Source organism: Mytilus edulis, chromosome 9 (genome assembly GCF_963676685.1).
Source record: "Mytilus edulis chromosome 9, xbMytEdul2.2, whole genome shotgun sequence".
Classification (NCBI taxonomy): Eukaryota; Metazoa; Mollusca; class Bivalvia; order Mytilida; family Mytilidae; genus Mytilus; species Mytilus edulis.
This window is the reverse complement of record NC_092352.1, coordinates 3,905,757-3,923,225: the sequence shown is the minus strand read 5'-3', so window position 1 is coordinate 3,923,225 and position 17,469 is coordinate 3,905,757. Positions and strand designations below refer to the sequence as shown.

General features: G+C 32.5%; 1 protein-coding gene across 6 annotated transcripts in view; it reads left to right on the top strand.

Annotated features, from left to right (window-relative positions):
• Positions 1-751: 751 nt before the first annotated feature.
• The window catches only part of LOC139487522 (inositol polyphosphate multikinase-like), a 48,952-nt gene continuing 32,234 nt past the window's right edge, over positions 752-17,469 (top strand). The window contains exons 1-2 of one of the 6 annotated variants that reach the window (XM_071272382.1): positions 752-840; positions 15,118-15,166. The gene's annotated coding sequence lies outside the window, so the exon portion shown is untranslated. Of the gene's footprint in view, positions 841-3,026; positions 3,101-15,117; positions 15,167-16,018; positions 16,129-16,168; positions 16,418-17,469 lie in introns of those variants that run through there. The other 5 variants (XM_071272381.1, XM_071272384.1, XM_071272386.1 and 2 more) reach the window with 5 other exon arrangements.

The window sequence follows — 17,469 nt, the reverse complement described above, 5'->3', positions numbered from 1 at the left end:
CCTTTTTATGCTAGGGCGTGTTTTGAGTTGAGTATTTTGTCTTGATATCGTACAAAGTAAGAATATTTCATGCATCGTCCTCGCTTCAGATTCTATCATTTTTATATATTAAAGCTATAGGTTGACTTTATAACACAAAAAAATCACAGTACTAAAAGATTAAATATATGGGTTAAGTAAAATACCTATCTAATGAGTCACAAAAACAGAGAAGGTGTGTTCGAATAGCTACTTTTTTTACTGAAAGTACTTGAAGACAGTCTTTCAAGTTGGATGATGAAAATGCATATCTTCGAAAAATTCTATTTTTTTGTGTGTGATTACTAGGGTTTATAGTCTTCATACACTAAAAAAATCTAGTCTGCCCTTCCACGAAATATTTAATAAGAATTTTTTGAAATGTTTATGAATTTTCGAAAATTCCACCTGACAACCGATCAGACAATAGTTTTAAGTTGAATCAATGCAGACAAGATTATTAACTGATGCTCATTAGCTAGTTGATACATTTGTCTTTTAAAATACAACTGACATATAAGGATCGTAATGGTGCAATGTAGATAAATTTATCGGTTTCCAAGAGCAATATTGGTAGCGCGTCATCCCTACAATGGATTCCATTTCTACGATTGTGAAAATGAACTGGCGTAATGGGGAGATAATTTTGACGAAGTAGACTCCTGACTGAACAATTATCGGCTAGTCGATCATGTAAGATTGAGTCGAGCGCACCTGCGGGAAGCTAACCGTTACAACCTCACTTATGGACAGGCTATTAACAGTCACACAGTAGATCTAGGACATAATGTTTGCTTTTCCCAGAGTAGATGAGATCACTCGGTCACTATTTACTCTTTGTCAGCTATTTATATATTATCAATGCCGCATGTATAGAATTATATAGAATAGACTATACAATATCCAAGTTCTAAATTACCTCGAGTGTAAAATAAAGTTGTAAATAAATTTAACCGACCAAAATGCATTAAAAATAGACAAATCTCCAGGGATGGATAAACTACACCCCAGACTGTTAAAAGAGATCGCTGAATCATTGGCAAAACCTTTATGTATCATTTATAATCAATCACTTGAAAGTAAGACTGTACCTAACGATTGGAAGAATGCTATGATAAGTGCAATATTTAAAAAGGGTAATAAGTCACTAGCCAAAAACTATAGACCAGTCAGTTTGACATCAGTAGTATGTAAAATAATGGAGAAAATATTACGTGAATTTATAATAGAGCATATGAAAAAGAACAACCTATTCTCTAAAAAGCAATATGGATTTATTGCAGGAAGGTCAACTGGTCTCCAATTATTAGAAGTGATTGATAAATGGACAGAGGCACTAGATCAAGGATTAGGCAGCAACCATTTGATTTTCTGGGGGGGGCTATGGTTTTTTTTGGAAAAAAAAGTTTGTTTCCAGTTTTTGGAGAAAAAAAATAATTTGTTTTTGATTCTGAGAAAAAAAAAATTGTTTGTTTCACCCTCAGCTGCCACTATATGTAATGCTAAAATTGAAAGAAAAAAATTGTTTTCGACTTGTCGCGAAAAAAATAGATTGTTTTTCGCCGCAGGCGAAAAAAAAAGTTTGTACAGAAAAAAAAAAACCATAGCCCCCCCCAGAAAATCAAATGGTTGCTGCCTTAGACATAGACTGCATTTATACAGACTTTATGAAGGCCTTTGATAAGGTACCACATAAAAGATTAATAGCCAAAATCAAAAATCTAGGTGTCCACGAGGATATAGTAGGGTGGATAACGAGCTTTTTAGAAGATAGGAAACAAAAGGTCGTAGTGAATGGTGAAGAGTCAGACTGGGCTAACGTTACATCTGGGATACCCCAAGGATCAGTATTAGGACCACTACTATTTGTTTTATATATAAATGATCTCCCAGACCAAGTAGATTCTGATGCATACCTATTTGCAGATGACACTAAGATCTTCAGAATAATTAAAACACAAAATGACAGACAAATTTTACAAGAAGATCTTAATAAGATGGAATCCTGGAGTGACAAATGGCTACTAAAATTTCACCCAGAAAAATGTAAATATATGAAAATAAGTAAGAAATCTAATAGCACTGACCCTCCACCAATCTATAACCTATTAAATCATCCTATAGCACAAGTTAAAGAGGAAAAAGATATTGGAGTCCTCATTGATGCAGAACTCACATTCGAAAACCACATTAGTGAAAAAGTGAACAAAGCAAACTCCATATTCGCAGTTCTTAGAAGAACATTTAAATACCTGGGAATAGAAACATTCATGCCACTATACAAAACCATGGTTAGAACACACCTAGATTATGCCAGCTCAGTCTGGTCCCCATACAAAAAGAAAGATATAGACAAAATAGAAGGTGTTCAAAGAAGGGTAACAAAACAACTACCAGGGCTAAAAGACATGAGCTACCCAGAGAGACTAAAAAAACTAGGCTTACCTACATTATCCTATAGGAGAATAAGAGGAGACATGATCGAAACCTTCAAAACAATGAATGGATACTACGACAAAGAAGTTAGCTCATTTTTAAGAAAAGCAGAAGATTCTCAACAAAGATGTAGTAGTAGGACCAACAGCAATAAAGTAGTTCATCAAAGATTCCAATCTAATATCCGTAAACACTCTTTCTCTGTTAGAATTGCTAAAACCTGGAACAAACTACCAGATAAAATAACAAAGTCACCATCGATAAATTCATTCAAAAATCGACTAGACAAATATTGGTCAGACGAAGAATTATACTATAATGACTATAGAGCAGAAATATCCGGAAGTCACGGTCAAAATAGTATAAGAAATACATTAAATTACGAGTCTGGTGAAGAGGAACCTTGAGGGATCCTGTACTGGAAATCAACTATAAGTAACTATAAGTAGTAAACCCCTACAATCCCAACTCCCAAATAAACTAAACAAAATCAACATTAAACACTACTTATAATAAAAAAATAAAAAAGACCGTGTCATTGGTCCTTGGATTTTTTTAACTAAGACAAACCACCGGTTATTGGTCAGATCATGAGTTACTTCCCATGTCCAATGTTCCCGTTGGTAAGCAAGCATTTTCTTTCTGTGTGAGCTTTATTTAATTTATCTATATACATGTACATGTATCGTGTTGAATAGGTTGAAAGGTCAATAAAAGTAGTTGAATATTATGCACAACTGTAGCACTTCAACTTTTGCATTAAGGAAGTCAATCGAGGGAATCAGATACTGTTTTTTCGTATCCAATTTTTTTTCCGTTTAGGCTACATTTCAAAGATCTTTTTTACGTTAAAATGAATTTCACTTTAGTTTATAAATATTCCTATATTACTTCACAATCTGTTATAATAGTTATTACTATCCATCAGAGTTTTCTTTATAGATCTCCGAGTTAAGAAAGTCGAGTAGCGAGTTACAAAAGTTGAGTTACGAGTTACAAAAGTCGAGTTGTGAGTTACAAAAGTCGAGTTGCGAGTTACAAAAGCCGAGTTGCGAGTTACAAAAGTCGAGTTGCCAGTTAAGAAAGTTGAGTTGCCAGTTAAAAAAGTCGAGTTGTGAGTTACAAAAGTTGAGTTGCGAGTTAAGAAAGTCAAGTTGCAAGTATAAAAAAGTCGAGTTGCGAGTTACAAAAATATTTTTGAGGATTGATTCACATTTGATAAACAAAGCATGCGTGTACCTGAACTAAGTTATTCCTGTGATTGGGGGATTTGAAAGAGTTACATGTGATACTTATTTATAAGAGTCTAATATAAGTCAAGTTCTGGAAGTATTTGAAAAAAAATAGTGTATCCTTAAACATTGTTAAAGGACAATATCGATCTTATTTTATCAAGTGCGTTTACACTACAACATAAAAAGAACCGGTCTGACCATAAATTACCTTATATTTCGTAAACAAATAATCCTAAAAAAAGAATAGTTAAGGAAATTCTACATCTCCCGCGACTATAACACACTGCAAAATCATGGAGAAAATAGTTTGTTCATTGGAATTTCGTATGGATTTATTAATAACTATTTTTGGTTCATTAATCACAAGTCATTAAATAAAGACATGTGTGTAGACTATCACTAATTAACGAACGGTCAATGCGTTTGAAGATGAGGATTTCATGACTACCATTGAAGCAAGGACGCAAGGTTCACAAACGGAATAGCCCAATAAAAAATCATAATTAAAATCATAACAGTCAAAGATAGTAAAAGTTCGAATGGCTGTAACTATATATATATATAGGTGTTTCAATTTTTCAGAAAGGTTTCCGTGTTTTCTATCAGTTCAGTTTTATTGTGCGTACATCGGTATATATACAATTTTTAGACCATCTACTAAACGAATTACGAGATAGTCTTGTCAATTTGGAAGAACGTTTTCTTGCCCAGATGCTTCATCCAAACAATCTGAAAAGTTTGAATCGGGACCATCAAATTCGCATATTTCGCACCTACAAGTCCGATCTTCTGAAGATCAGTTTCTTCTCGAAATTAACGTTTTCGTTATTCTTTATAGAAGCAATATCAGATTCGGTCATATCACACTTGCTTTTTAGCTTATTTACATCAGACTCCATGTTGCTTACTTTCGTTTTAAGCTCACCAAAGTTATGTACCATTGTAGTTAGAGTTCTATTTATCTGTGTAACTTGTGGCATCCCCCTTTCAATTGTGGTTAATCTTTCGTTCATTCCAACCATAAGTGATACACTTTTTCAAGTGTTACACATTCCTTAGTTTCGCCATACAATATATACTTCTTTACTTTTATTGCTCAATTCTGCTTCTGTGTTTGTAATATGGACCATAATTTGGTATTCAGCCTTTGGTTTCTTTTTGTATCCTCTTTATAAGTTCTAAAACTTTAACTTTTATTCTGTGGGTTGTGTTGGTGTTAGAATACTGTGGATTCATTTATTTTCGTGGGTATCAATTTTCGTGGATTGCTAAAAACTTGCATATTCGTGGGTATTTGATTTCGTGGTTTTGCCAATCTCTGTATACAAGGTCTATTAAAAATATGATATTCGTTGAACATTTTAATTCGTGGTTCACCTGTACCAACGAAACCCACGAAAATTGGTATCCAACGAATAATAATGAATCCACAGTAGTATTAATGGAACAATTGAGTTTTTCAAGAAAAAAATAATACATTTTGATTCACCGTTTACGTGACAGGAAACCAAACAGGAAACCAATCTTTATTTTCTTTATTTTGCACAATATATTTCAAAAGACATAAATGAACACCATTACTAGTGTTACTTGCTTCATGTTAATATTTAAAATCTATTTTCAATGTTAAATTAAAGTTTTTTTTAAACGCGACAGGAAACCATAAGAAACCGAAAGCATTTTTTTAGTTTTATTTGATTGCAAAATCTGCTTAAAATAATCTGAACAGTATACTTTTTCTTAAAATCCATCTTAAATGTAACAGTAATATAAAACTCCTAAATATTGCTTGTTTTGAAAACAATTAGTACAATTTATTCAGAAATTTCCATATTTTCTTCATTGATACAGGATACCATAATCGTTGTATCTTGATGTTTTAGCCAAAAAAATGTATTTATATTTGGTTTTGAAATTCCAGTTATATACAATTTATTCCAAATCATTGGCAATGTAAAATTCTTTAAATCCAGTAAAGAAATTTTTTTTTAACTTGGAATTAAAATCTTTAAAATAGACACCATGTGATATTTGTGACCTGTACAGCATCTACATGGTTTCCACATTTTAACCTACTTTAGTGGGCAAAAATCAATAAAGTACTTCCTTTCAAGTCATGCATGGTAAAAGTTTACTTCTCCTTGACAAGTTTATTGTGTTTCTGAAAAGTGTTTGCAGAACATGAATAAAAAAAAATAATTAAAAATTGTGACAAAGATACCAACTTCGTACATTTCAAGTGTAATGGTATATTAACATGTATTTTTTATTAAATTATCTTTATTCACCTAAAATATCCAGTAATATTTACTGCTGAAGCAAAATCAATCCAACGAGCATCGGCACAATGATAAGAGACGTAATGTCTATTGAATTTTCCAAGGACCCTTTACATCGTTATCAGGAAACAAAGTGTGTTATAACGTCTGTCAAATCTGAAATCGATTTTTTCAAGTCATTGGGCATTTATTTTCACACAAGATCGTATGTAACATTATGCACATAGAAAAAATAATAGACCCCCGGCGCAAGGGCGTGATCACATGTTAGTCACATGTTTCACGTATGACCGGAAATTATTAGAACTTAACGACAAAAACAATTTTAATAAAAAAAAGGAAATAACTGGACTTCTGTTTCGTTTGAAATGTAAAGCATAACGATAACGTCATTTTCTAACTTAATTATTACGCAGAACAAAACTAGAATGTAAATCATCTCTCATTTACCTGTTTGAACATCTCGTGAGAGTTCATATTTGCATATTGTTATAAAGAATTCTATTACAACAAAGCAGATTACATCATCTTAAATTTGCGTTACGAAATAGTAACGCTAGTGTTCTTACACCTGCTACAGAAATACTTATAGTTCGCGGCATTTTCTTCTGACTATTCTTGTTGGTCGATGTTCTTTATTATTTGAAAGCAAAAGTTACGAATTTGCCGGTGAAGATTATCTATAAATCAGTCAGCGTTATGCACTTCAGAAGCAAAAAGTAACGCGAGAAACGACACAAAAATACGGTCGTATAATCTATGAAATTTGTTAATTTCAATTTTTTTTCTAGGGAAGAGTAGCTTACACTTGTATGTTGATAAAAATAAAGGCATCTTTAGATGTAGTTACAACTTTTCTTACAGTAATACACATTTTTATTACTTTTCTATAGTTATAGGAAACGAGCCCAATAGCAAATTATGGTCCATATCCATTGTCGCACTCGTATAGAGCCTCAAATCGACTCAAATATGAATTGTATTGTTTATGTATTGTTAATAACCCAGGGCTCAGGTGGTATAAGGTAAACAATTCAGGTATATAAACAAGCACTCTCGGGTATTATCAATAACTTTAAGTAATGTCACTAGATTATCTAAGTTTTCTCCAAAAAATATCGTCTTTAAGCAGAAAGTGAAAATGGGAGCTGGGTCCCACATCCATCGTTAATCATGCTCTCAGTAAGCCCTGGTCACAACGAGTCACATATATATATGCAGCGACACGACATGAAATTTGGTCAAATCGTGGGTCATCTGTGATCTTCGTACGACACTTGCACGATATTTTCAGTATCGTGGCACTGTCGTGTGTAGTGGGACGAAAATTGAACATGCACCATTTTTTGCTCTACGATATTTTGTCGTGTCACTGTTTTGTGGCTGTCGTTGGAGTGTCATACCACAGCTGTGCGACTGTCGTGCGATAAACACATTGTCGTGGGTACCAAAATAAACCATTTAAATAAAAACAATCGTACCACTTTCGCATGACTGTCGTACGACAATCTCACGACTGTCACAAGACACTTGTAATACAGTCGCACGATTGTCTCAAGATTACCAAATTTCGTACCATGCTGGCACAACATTGATTGTCTGTTGTACATATTTTCGTTTTATTTAGAAAAAATACAATCTGGCGGGAATGTCCGTAGACTATTCCTCGTCTCCCGTCACAGTGACAATATTATGAGCAGGGTCGTCTCCAGCAATTTCCGAATTGTCATATGTTTCAGCTTGTGGTAGCGGGTCCTCCGTCTGGACAATATTACCCACGTTTACTGCTACCACATTTCTTTTGTTATGCCCCACCTATGATAGTAGAGGGGCATTATGTTTTCTGGTCTGTGCGTCCGTCCGTCCGTCTGTCCCGCTTCAGGTTAAAGTTTTTGGTCAAGGTAGTTTTTGATGAAGTTTAAGTCCAATCGACTTCAAACTTAGTACACATGTCCCCTATGATATGATCTTTCTAATTTTAATGCCAAATTAGAGTTTTTACCCCAATTTCACGGTCCACTGAACATGGAAAATGATAGTGCGAGTGGGGCATTCGTGTACTGAGGACACATTCTTGTTAATTTTTCTTTTCGGGGGCATCCTGGTTAAAATTCGCTGAACAATTATAATATAAACTAAGTATGTTATATACATATACACATTCATGGATCTACAATCTGTCGATACTTGTAACTTGGCATTGCACAAGGTCATGTTTTTCTCTGACTGTTTATGACGTCTTTACACTAAATCCATTGGATGCTGGATGTGTACAGATTGATAATTTAGTCTTAGATGCATGATTTTTTTATTAGTTGTTAGTGGCTTTGAACTTGCTGTCAAATAACTTCGAGTACTCTAAGATCTGTTCCTAGTGTCTTTTTGTTGTCGGGATGTACAAGTATCCGGCCACGTCCATTTGTATTTTTGTCCATCTGATGAGTTAAGCGTTTTTCAACTGATTTTTATAGTTTGTTCTTATGTTGTACTGTTATACCACAGTCCCAGGTTAGGGGGAGGGTTGGGATCCTGCTAACATGTTTAATCCCGCCACATTATGTATGTATGTGCCTGTCCCAAGTCAGGAGCCTGTAATTCAGTGGTGGTCGTCTGTTTATGTGTTACATATTTGTTTTTCGTTTATTTTTTTAGCTCACCTGGCCCGAAGGGCCAAGTGAGCTTTTCCCATCACTTTGCGTCCGTCGTCCGTCGTCGTCCTGCGTCCGTCGTCGTTAACTTTTACAAAAATCTTCTCCTCTGAAACTACTAAGCCAAATTTAATCAAACTTGGCCACAATCATCATTGGGGTATCTAGTTTAAAAAATGTGTCCGGTGACCCCGCCAACCAACCAAGATGGCTGCCATGGCTAAAAATAGTACATAGGGGTAAAATGCAGTTTTTGGCTTATAACTCAAAAACCAAAGCATTTAGAGCAAATCTGACATGGAGGTAAAATTGTTTATCAGGTCAAGATCTATCTGCCCAGAAATTTTCAGATGAATCGGACAACCCGTTGATGGGTTGCTGCCCCTGAATTGGTAATTTTATGGAAATTTTGCTGTTTTTGGTTATTATCTTGAATATTATTATAGATAGAGATAAACTGTAAACAGCAATAATGTTCAGCAAAGTAAGATTTACAAATAAGTCAACATGACCGAAATGGTCAGTTGACCCCTTAAGGAGTTATTGCCCTTTATAGTCAATTTTTAACCATTTTTCGTAAATCTTAGTAATCTTTTACAGAAATCTTCTCCTCTGAAACTACTGGGCTAAATTAATCCAAACTTGGCCACAATCATCTTTGGGGTATCTAGTTTAAAAAATGTGTCCGGTGACCCGGCCATCCAACCAAGATGGCTGCCACGGCTAAATATAGGACATAGGGGTAAAATGCAGTTTTTGGCTTATAACTCAAAAATCAAAGCATTTAAAGCAAATCTGACATGGGTAAAATTGTTTATCAGGTCAAGATCTATCTGGCTTAAAATTTTCAGATGAATCGGATAACCCGTTGTTGGGTGCTGCCCCTGAATTAGTAATTTTAAGGAAATTTTGCTGTTTTCGGCTATTATCTTGAATATTATTATAGATAGAGATAAACAGTAAACATGGTAAACAGCAATAATGTTCAGCAAAGTAAGATTTACAAATAAGTCAACATGACTGAAATGGTCAGTTGACCCCTTTAGGAGTTATTGCCCTTAATAGTCAATTTTTAACCATTTTTCGTAAATCTTAGTAATATTTTACAAAAATCTTCTCCTCTGAAACTGCTGGGCCAAATTAATCCAAACTTGGCCACAATCATCTTTTGGGTTAGTAGTTTGAAAAATGTGTCCGGTGACCTTGCCATCAAACCAAGATGGCCTCCATGGCTAAAAATAGAACATGGGGTAAAATGCAGTTTTTGGCTTATAACTCAAAACCCAAAGCATTTAGAACAAATCTTACATGGGGTAAAATTGTTTATCAGTTCAAGATCTATCTGCCCTGAAATTTTCAGATGAATCGGACAACCCGTTGTTGGGTTGCTGGCCCTGAATTAGTAATTTTAAGGAAATTTTTCTTTTTTTGGTTATTATCATGAATATTATTATTGATAGAGATAAACTGTAAACAACAATAATGTTCAGCAAAGTAAGATTTACAAATTAGTCAACATGACCGAAATGGTCAATTGACCCCCTTAGGAGTTATTGTTCTTTATAGTCAATTTTTAACAATTTTCATAAAATTTGTAAATTTTTACTAACATTTTCCACTGAAACTAATGGGCCAAGTTCATTATAGATAGAGATAATTTTAAGCAGCAAGAATGTTCAGTAAAGTAAGATGTACAAACACATCACCATCACCAAAACACAATTTTGTCATGAATCCATCTGCTTCCTTTAATATTCACATAGACCAAGGTGAGCGACACAGGCTCTTTAGAGCCTCTAGTTTATATAAATAAGGCCGTTAGTTTTCTTGTTTGATTTGTTTTACTTTTGCCATTTCGGGGCCTTTTATAGCTGACTATGCGGTATGGGCTTTGCTCATTTATGAAGGCCTTACGGTGACCTATAGTTGTTAATTTCTGTGTCATTTTGGTCTCTTGTGGACAGTTGTCTCATTGGCAATCATACCACATTTTCTTTTTTAGCTCACCTGGCCCGAAGGTCCAAGTGAGCTTTTCTCATCACTTGCATGCGTCATCCGTCGTCGTTAACTTTTACAAAAATCTTCTCCTCTGAAACTACTGGGCCAAATTAAACCAAACTTGGCCAAAATCATCATTGGGGTATCTAGTTAAAAAAAAGTGTCCGGTGACCTGGCCAACCAACCAAGATGGCTGCCATGGCTAAAAATAGAACATAGGGGTAAAATGCAGTTTTTGACCTATAACTCAAAAGCCAAAGCATTTAGAGCAAATCTGACAGGGGTAAAATTGTTAATCAGGTCAAGATATATCTGCTCTCAAATTTTCAGATGAATCGGACAACCTGTTGTTGGGTTGCAGCCCCTTAATTGGTAATTTTAAGGAAATTTTGCTGTTTTTGGTTATTTTTTTCAATATTATTATAGACAGAGATAAACTGTAAACAGCAATAATGTTCAACAAAGTAAGATTTACAAATAAGTCAACATGACCAAAATGGTCAATTGACCCCCTAAGGAGTTATTGTCCTTTAGAGTCAATTTTTAACAATTTTCATAAAATTTATAACTTTTAAAAGTACGGAATCTTGACTGACTGACAACAAAAAAAAATGTATTCTGAACATTAAAAACCCCTTTATGTCTATTTATTTATGATCTGAGCCTAGTGTCCTGTTTTAAATAATAAAAGTTATCATGAAAGCAAGATCTATAAACAAGTAGAATTTTGCCTATTTGATACACCTTATCGCTAACCCCAGCTGACCCCAGAATCTGTTCCGCTCAAACTATTGACTAAATGCAACAATCACTTTTCCATTGTGGCGTCAGATATTTTGTATTATGACGTCAAAGTTTTACGGAAACCTGTGTGATGTCCAGTAAAGGCGGACAAATAGCGATAATTTATAGTAGGCTCTCACTCTTTTTTGGGGTGCTTGTCTTTATTAAAGGGAGTTTGCATCTCAGTTTCAAAATGATAAGCTTTTCAAAACACGACCAAGTTTATATTGATAGAGGCCTATATTTTTTTCTGGCTCTTTTGATTTCTTTATTAATCGGATTGATAAAGGAATCAAAAGAGCCAGTAAATTATATAGTTCAATGTGCTTGTTTTTGAGATATTAATAGCCATTGAAATTTTGGCGGGAATTTGTTCTGTCTTGACTTTTCATAGCTCAATATCATTGACAAGTTTAAGTTCTCAAAAACTATTAAAAAATAATTCAAATTTTATAAGACTTTTACAGATGGCTTATCAGTATAATATATGTAAAAGATTTATAAAAAGAAAAAGATGGGTCAATGGGCAAATATTATTTAAGGCATTCAAATAGATAAAACCAGAGGATTCCAAAAAATCTTACAAAAATTCACAAACATAACAAGCAAACATCCTTAAATGAGGAATTTTTACCTGTTTTGAGCAAAAAAACTATAGAAAATAGAGAGAAACGAAAGCAACAAAACAATCAGCAGTAGACATGGTAAAAGATCAACATAAGAGATTTTTGTCATGAATTCTATTCTATTCTTCAATGAGATTTTCCTTTGTTCAATATGTACAAAGACCAAGGTAAAAGATTACATAGGCTCTTTAGAAACTTTTTTATTTATATCTTAGTCTGAAGTCATTTATACAATCGGGTTTAATTTGCTGTTGTAACATAAACATTTATTTTTATTGCCCCTGAAATATGGACAGAGAAAAACATAAAATAAGTAAAACTTCAATTTTATTAAATTATGGTATATTATTACTATATAAATAAGATTGTGTGTCTTTTTCTGAGCATCACTTCTTGGTAAGTTGCAAAGTCTCTTTTTTTGTTTAAAAACTGTTTACCAAGATCATTCAATGTATTACAAAAACATATATCATGTACATTAAAATAGAAATTTTAAGATAAGAATGTAAAAAAAAAAGTGTCGTTAAGTGAATTTTAGATTTTCAGAATTTTTTTCCCTTTAAATCAAGGGCAGATAATTATACTAAATTTGATTTTACTTATATAAGACAATTCAAATATGTGCTACAGTTAATCAGGTATTTTGGATATTTTCCTCAAGAATTATTTTCCAGTAAATTAGTTGAATAGCAATTTGTGACACTCAGCATGGTCAGAGCTGTATTAAACAAATTGTTGTTGATGCATATGTTGATATTTACCTGTCAAAGGTGCTGAAATAAAGAATTATATATTCAACTACTGAATGTTGGACAAACATTTAAAATCCTTAGTGAGAAGCCTGATATGGGTTCCTTGCAAGTCTTCATGTTCGTCAGACAGGGTTCACCTGATCTCTGAGCCTGATCTAGTCCTTATTTCATTGATCAGTGATCAGAGTTTTAAAAAGTTTTTGTGGTGAAGTCCCTATCTCTGATACTGTTATATAATATAAGCAATATTTTACCTTGATACTGTAATATAATATAAGCAATAGGTAAAATATTAGAGGGTGGTAATGCCCTTTAATGGTAATTTTTGGCTACCGATAGTGTCAAATTGGTTAAAATTCTACCGTGATTGATCAAAATATCCTTATGTGATTTGTCAGACGTCTCAAATAATTATCGTTACCGTTATTTTTCGGGAAAAAAATGGCGTGATTTGTCAAATTCAGCAGATTTTCATATCATCTAAAAGAAAGTGTACATTTTATTGTCATGCATTAAAAATTACTGTTAACTCATTTGGCAAGAATTTTTACCGTTATTGGTCATGAAGGTACCCCCATCACTACTCTCGTATAATTTATGTGTCAATTTAATGTTCTTGTCGGTCTGGTAGGTTTCATCTGACATTTACCTCCTTTTCATGGCTCATAGGTCAATTTTAGGTTTTGATGGTTGGTTTTTTTTCAGCTCTGTAAGTCTTGTAAGAGATCGATAAGTCAATTATTTTTGATGTATGGAATGATAATTGCATAGTGTGCATGTATTTGGCAGGTACATGTATCACTGTTCCTTCTAACTTGCTCTGTGGTCAAATGCTGACATTGATTCACAATATTTTGGTCATAAATCCTGAGATAAGAAGTTACTTTTAAAAAGGTTTTTCTCTATAAAGGAAACTGTACATGGATTACCAATATTTCAGTAATGAGACAAACATTTGTCCTTTGATAATTTTCTTAGTTTCAGAGTCATTTATCATATTTATTTCAGAAGCAAAGGCAAAATATTACAATGTATCTTTTCAATGACTAAATATTTCCGTTAAAGTTCAGTTTTTGTCTTATAATTACTAAAAAAATCCTGAGGTCAAATTATAAAAGGTTGGGGGAATATACCAAAAGGATTTTCAAACTCTTTTGTTGGAAAGGAACTGACCATGCCAAGGCAAACAAAAACAAAAGACTAACAACAGTCCAAATGTATGTTTACTTGACAGTTGTCAACTGAATTAGCCCATTTGACCTTGTGGAATATTTGTAATAACTTTGAAAAAGTGTACAATGAATAATTGCCTAATACTTTGCTAACCAAACATTATTTCGGTAAAATTGAAAGCGATCACCTAGAGAGTCCCTTTAAGACTTTTTGGGAATTCTTTAAACATATTAAACAATTAATCAAAAAAGGGGAATCAGATCTGGACTGGTTTTTGGCTCAGTTTTCAACTTTTTTTAGATAATTTAAACCATAAATTTTAGAGGTTTTTATTGTACAGACTTTGTTTCATGTTTAGAATTTGATTTAAAGATTTTACCCCAAACAAATTTATAAAGAACTCAAAAGGAGAAACTCCACTAAAAGTAACTTGTGGATAATAAAGACTAATTGAAATGAAATTTAAAACTACGCTAGAAAAAAATTACATCTATAATGAATTAATTACTTTACTGTTTATATGTACAAGATAAAAAAAAAAAAAAAAAAATGGATAAATGAAAAAGTCCATGTACAGTCATATTTGACCAGGAGATATGCATGTAATGTAAACAACTGTATGTTTTTCTATAATGATGAGGGGTGTATGTATCACTATTTATCCCGTAAGGAAGAGGGGTGTCTGGGTGTATGTATCACTATTTATCCCGTAAGGAAGAGGGGTGTCTGGGTGTATGTATCACATTTTATCCCTGTAAGTCACAAATTGTCATACCAGCAGGTCATCATAGTTAATTATATTGACACATACAATGTATATATACTAATTAAGGATTGCCTAATTCTGGCCTCAAAAAGGTCCAGAGGTTACTTTTTTTTTAATATTACTTCCTTTTGATAATTAATGTGTCATTATTCCTCATGTTTTTTCATGCTAGTGTAAAGTTGAAAAGAAAGCAAGCCTAGGAAGATACTTCATGTAATATTAAGTTATCCATGGTATCTGTTCTAGAACTCTTTGTGATGTTTGTTTCTGTGACAGAATTAATCATAATCTTATAAACTTGAAGGTAGAAGGTTGTCTTGTTTAATCAGCCTGTCAGTGGGGTATAGAGGGTCCATCAGATAGACTTGTCACTAATTAATTAGCTATATGTATATTTCAACAGGTGTGGGAGTACCAATGTAATTGTAGAGTCATTTGTAGGATAATAACAGGTATGTCAAATTATGTTTTTAACATCCTAAACAATTGTTTATAATATATGTTATACCAAATCAATATTTATTAAAGAAGCCATGAAGTATTTGAAGAATGTAAATTGTTACTAAGTTTCATTATTTTATATATGCATGTAGGTTGTCTAATTTTACTTACAAAAAACTGGAACAGGATCGTTATGACTAGCAGTGAAATTAACAATACAGAAATTTTGATCAGGAAAAAAAACCAAAGGCAAAGGTTATTTTTTCGTTAAGGTGTCAAAATTTTGTTTGGTGTGCCTTGTATATATATGTTATAAGAAAAGTATTACGATAGACTTTGGATACTTTAAATCAAATAGCTTATGTGTGAATCATTTGCGGTAAACAATTAATACAAAATGTTTATAAGTTGATTAATTATGTCAAAATTGTATTTTTTCTTAAACATGCTAAATGAATTTATCAAATATGTTATGAATCACATCTAGAAAAAAAATCTTGTGATGGTACAATGGAAGTATATATCTCCCTGAAATAAGTAGGTTTACAATATATTTGTTATATCGTCTATCTGAATTCAATCTTATTATTATTTACAATATCATATTTATCACCTTCCCTTTTTTCTTCTTTCTACACTGACTTTAATTTTAGATATCCTTCAATAAAGTTTGTCTTGTAATAAATGTACTACTGTGAGAGGTTATAGATATACATTGTAATTGTAATTTGTGCTATATACAAAGTACATCACATATTATATTGAAAACAAACTTTTAGATTACAGTCATGTTTTACAGAATTTGAAGCATATAGGTCAATTTAAAATTTCCTTATAAAAACCAATTTAAAGTCAACTGATTTGCACTTTGTTGATAAAATTTCCATAGATGTGTTAAAATAAACCAGGAACTACATGTGAGATATGAACACCAGGATATTATATTAGTATAAATTTATAGGATACATTTTATGTAGGTAAATATGTATAATTATATCTATCTCAACATTACATAATTAAGGTAAAATGAATAAATGAAGATTCACTTTATGTTCCAAATAGAATTTCCACTTGATTTGTGTATTACATAGTTATATTAGTCAATCAAAGTATAATATTCTACAGGTGAAAATACTCTGTTTATTTGGCTGTCACCAGGTCAACTTTTAGGTAACACAATTTTAAATGACTGATTATTTTTCATTGTTCGTAAGTGGTTTACACATTACACAGGGATTTTAATATTTATACATATATAAGAGGTAATATCTTACAAAATTATAACACAATAGTCCAGATAAAAGTGGCAATTTATACAGTAAAATTTTGTAAAGAATTAAGAAAATATATATATTTCTTAACCATTGTTAATTATGTATAACAGTTATGATGTAAAAGTTATTACTGGACTTAAAACTGTAAATCTTTTGGCCTCACTCACAGTGTCTATTTTACAACACTGGTCTACAATTTGCAGATTCAAAATTTAAAAATGCAAAAATGTTGGAATTTTAAAAATTAATAGGTAGTATAATTAACGTTTAACATGTTTGGTTTACATTGTCTGAAAATGAAAAAAATAATTTGCATGAGTTTGATAAGCTGCAATCTTGTCTTCTGTTTCAATATCTGTTACTAATATATTTTTTTCTAGACCCTCACACAGTAATTGTCGTAAAACACCCCCTTTGTAGTTATGATTTATCATTTTAAAGGTGCAAGAAGCTCACAGTTAGTCAAGGATGTTAAACACCCCCTAGTTAGTTATATTTATCAATTTATCATTCTGACTGTGCTAGCCCCTCTTGGTAGTGGAAGATGGTAAACACCCCCTAGTAGTTATATTTATCAATTTATCATTCTGATCGTGCTAGCCCCTCTTGGGTAGTCAAGGACATTAACACCCCCTTAGAAGTTGTTTATTCTATATTTTCTCAAGGTTTATGAATATATATATAACAAGGAGATATATATATATATACATGTATTAGTTATTTGTCGACTTTGTAAATTAAAGTTTTGTGTATGGTTTGATTTGAAGTCTTTTTTCCCCCATAGAAAATGGGATGTTAAGCAACCAACTATTAATCAATCTAAAGTAAATCATGCATTGTATGAAAATGGAACTGTGAGCTAAATAATTGGAATACCCTAATACATTTTGCTCATTTTGAAATACCTAAACAAATATAGCTTCTAGGTTTATTTGTTCACCTTTATTTGTACAGAAGAATAGTAAAACAGACGATTGCAGGTTATGATAGTGTATAGGATCTATTTCTAAGTTAAAATTTCATGGCTTGATAAGAGAGCT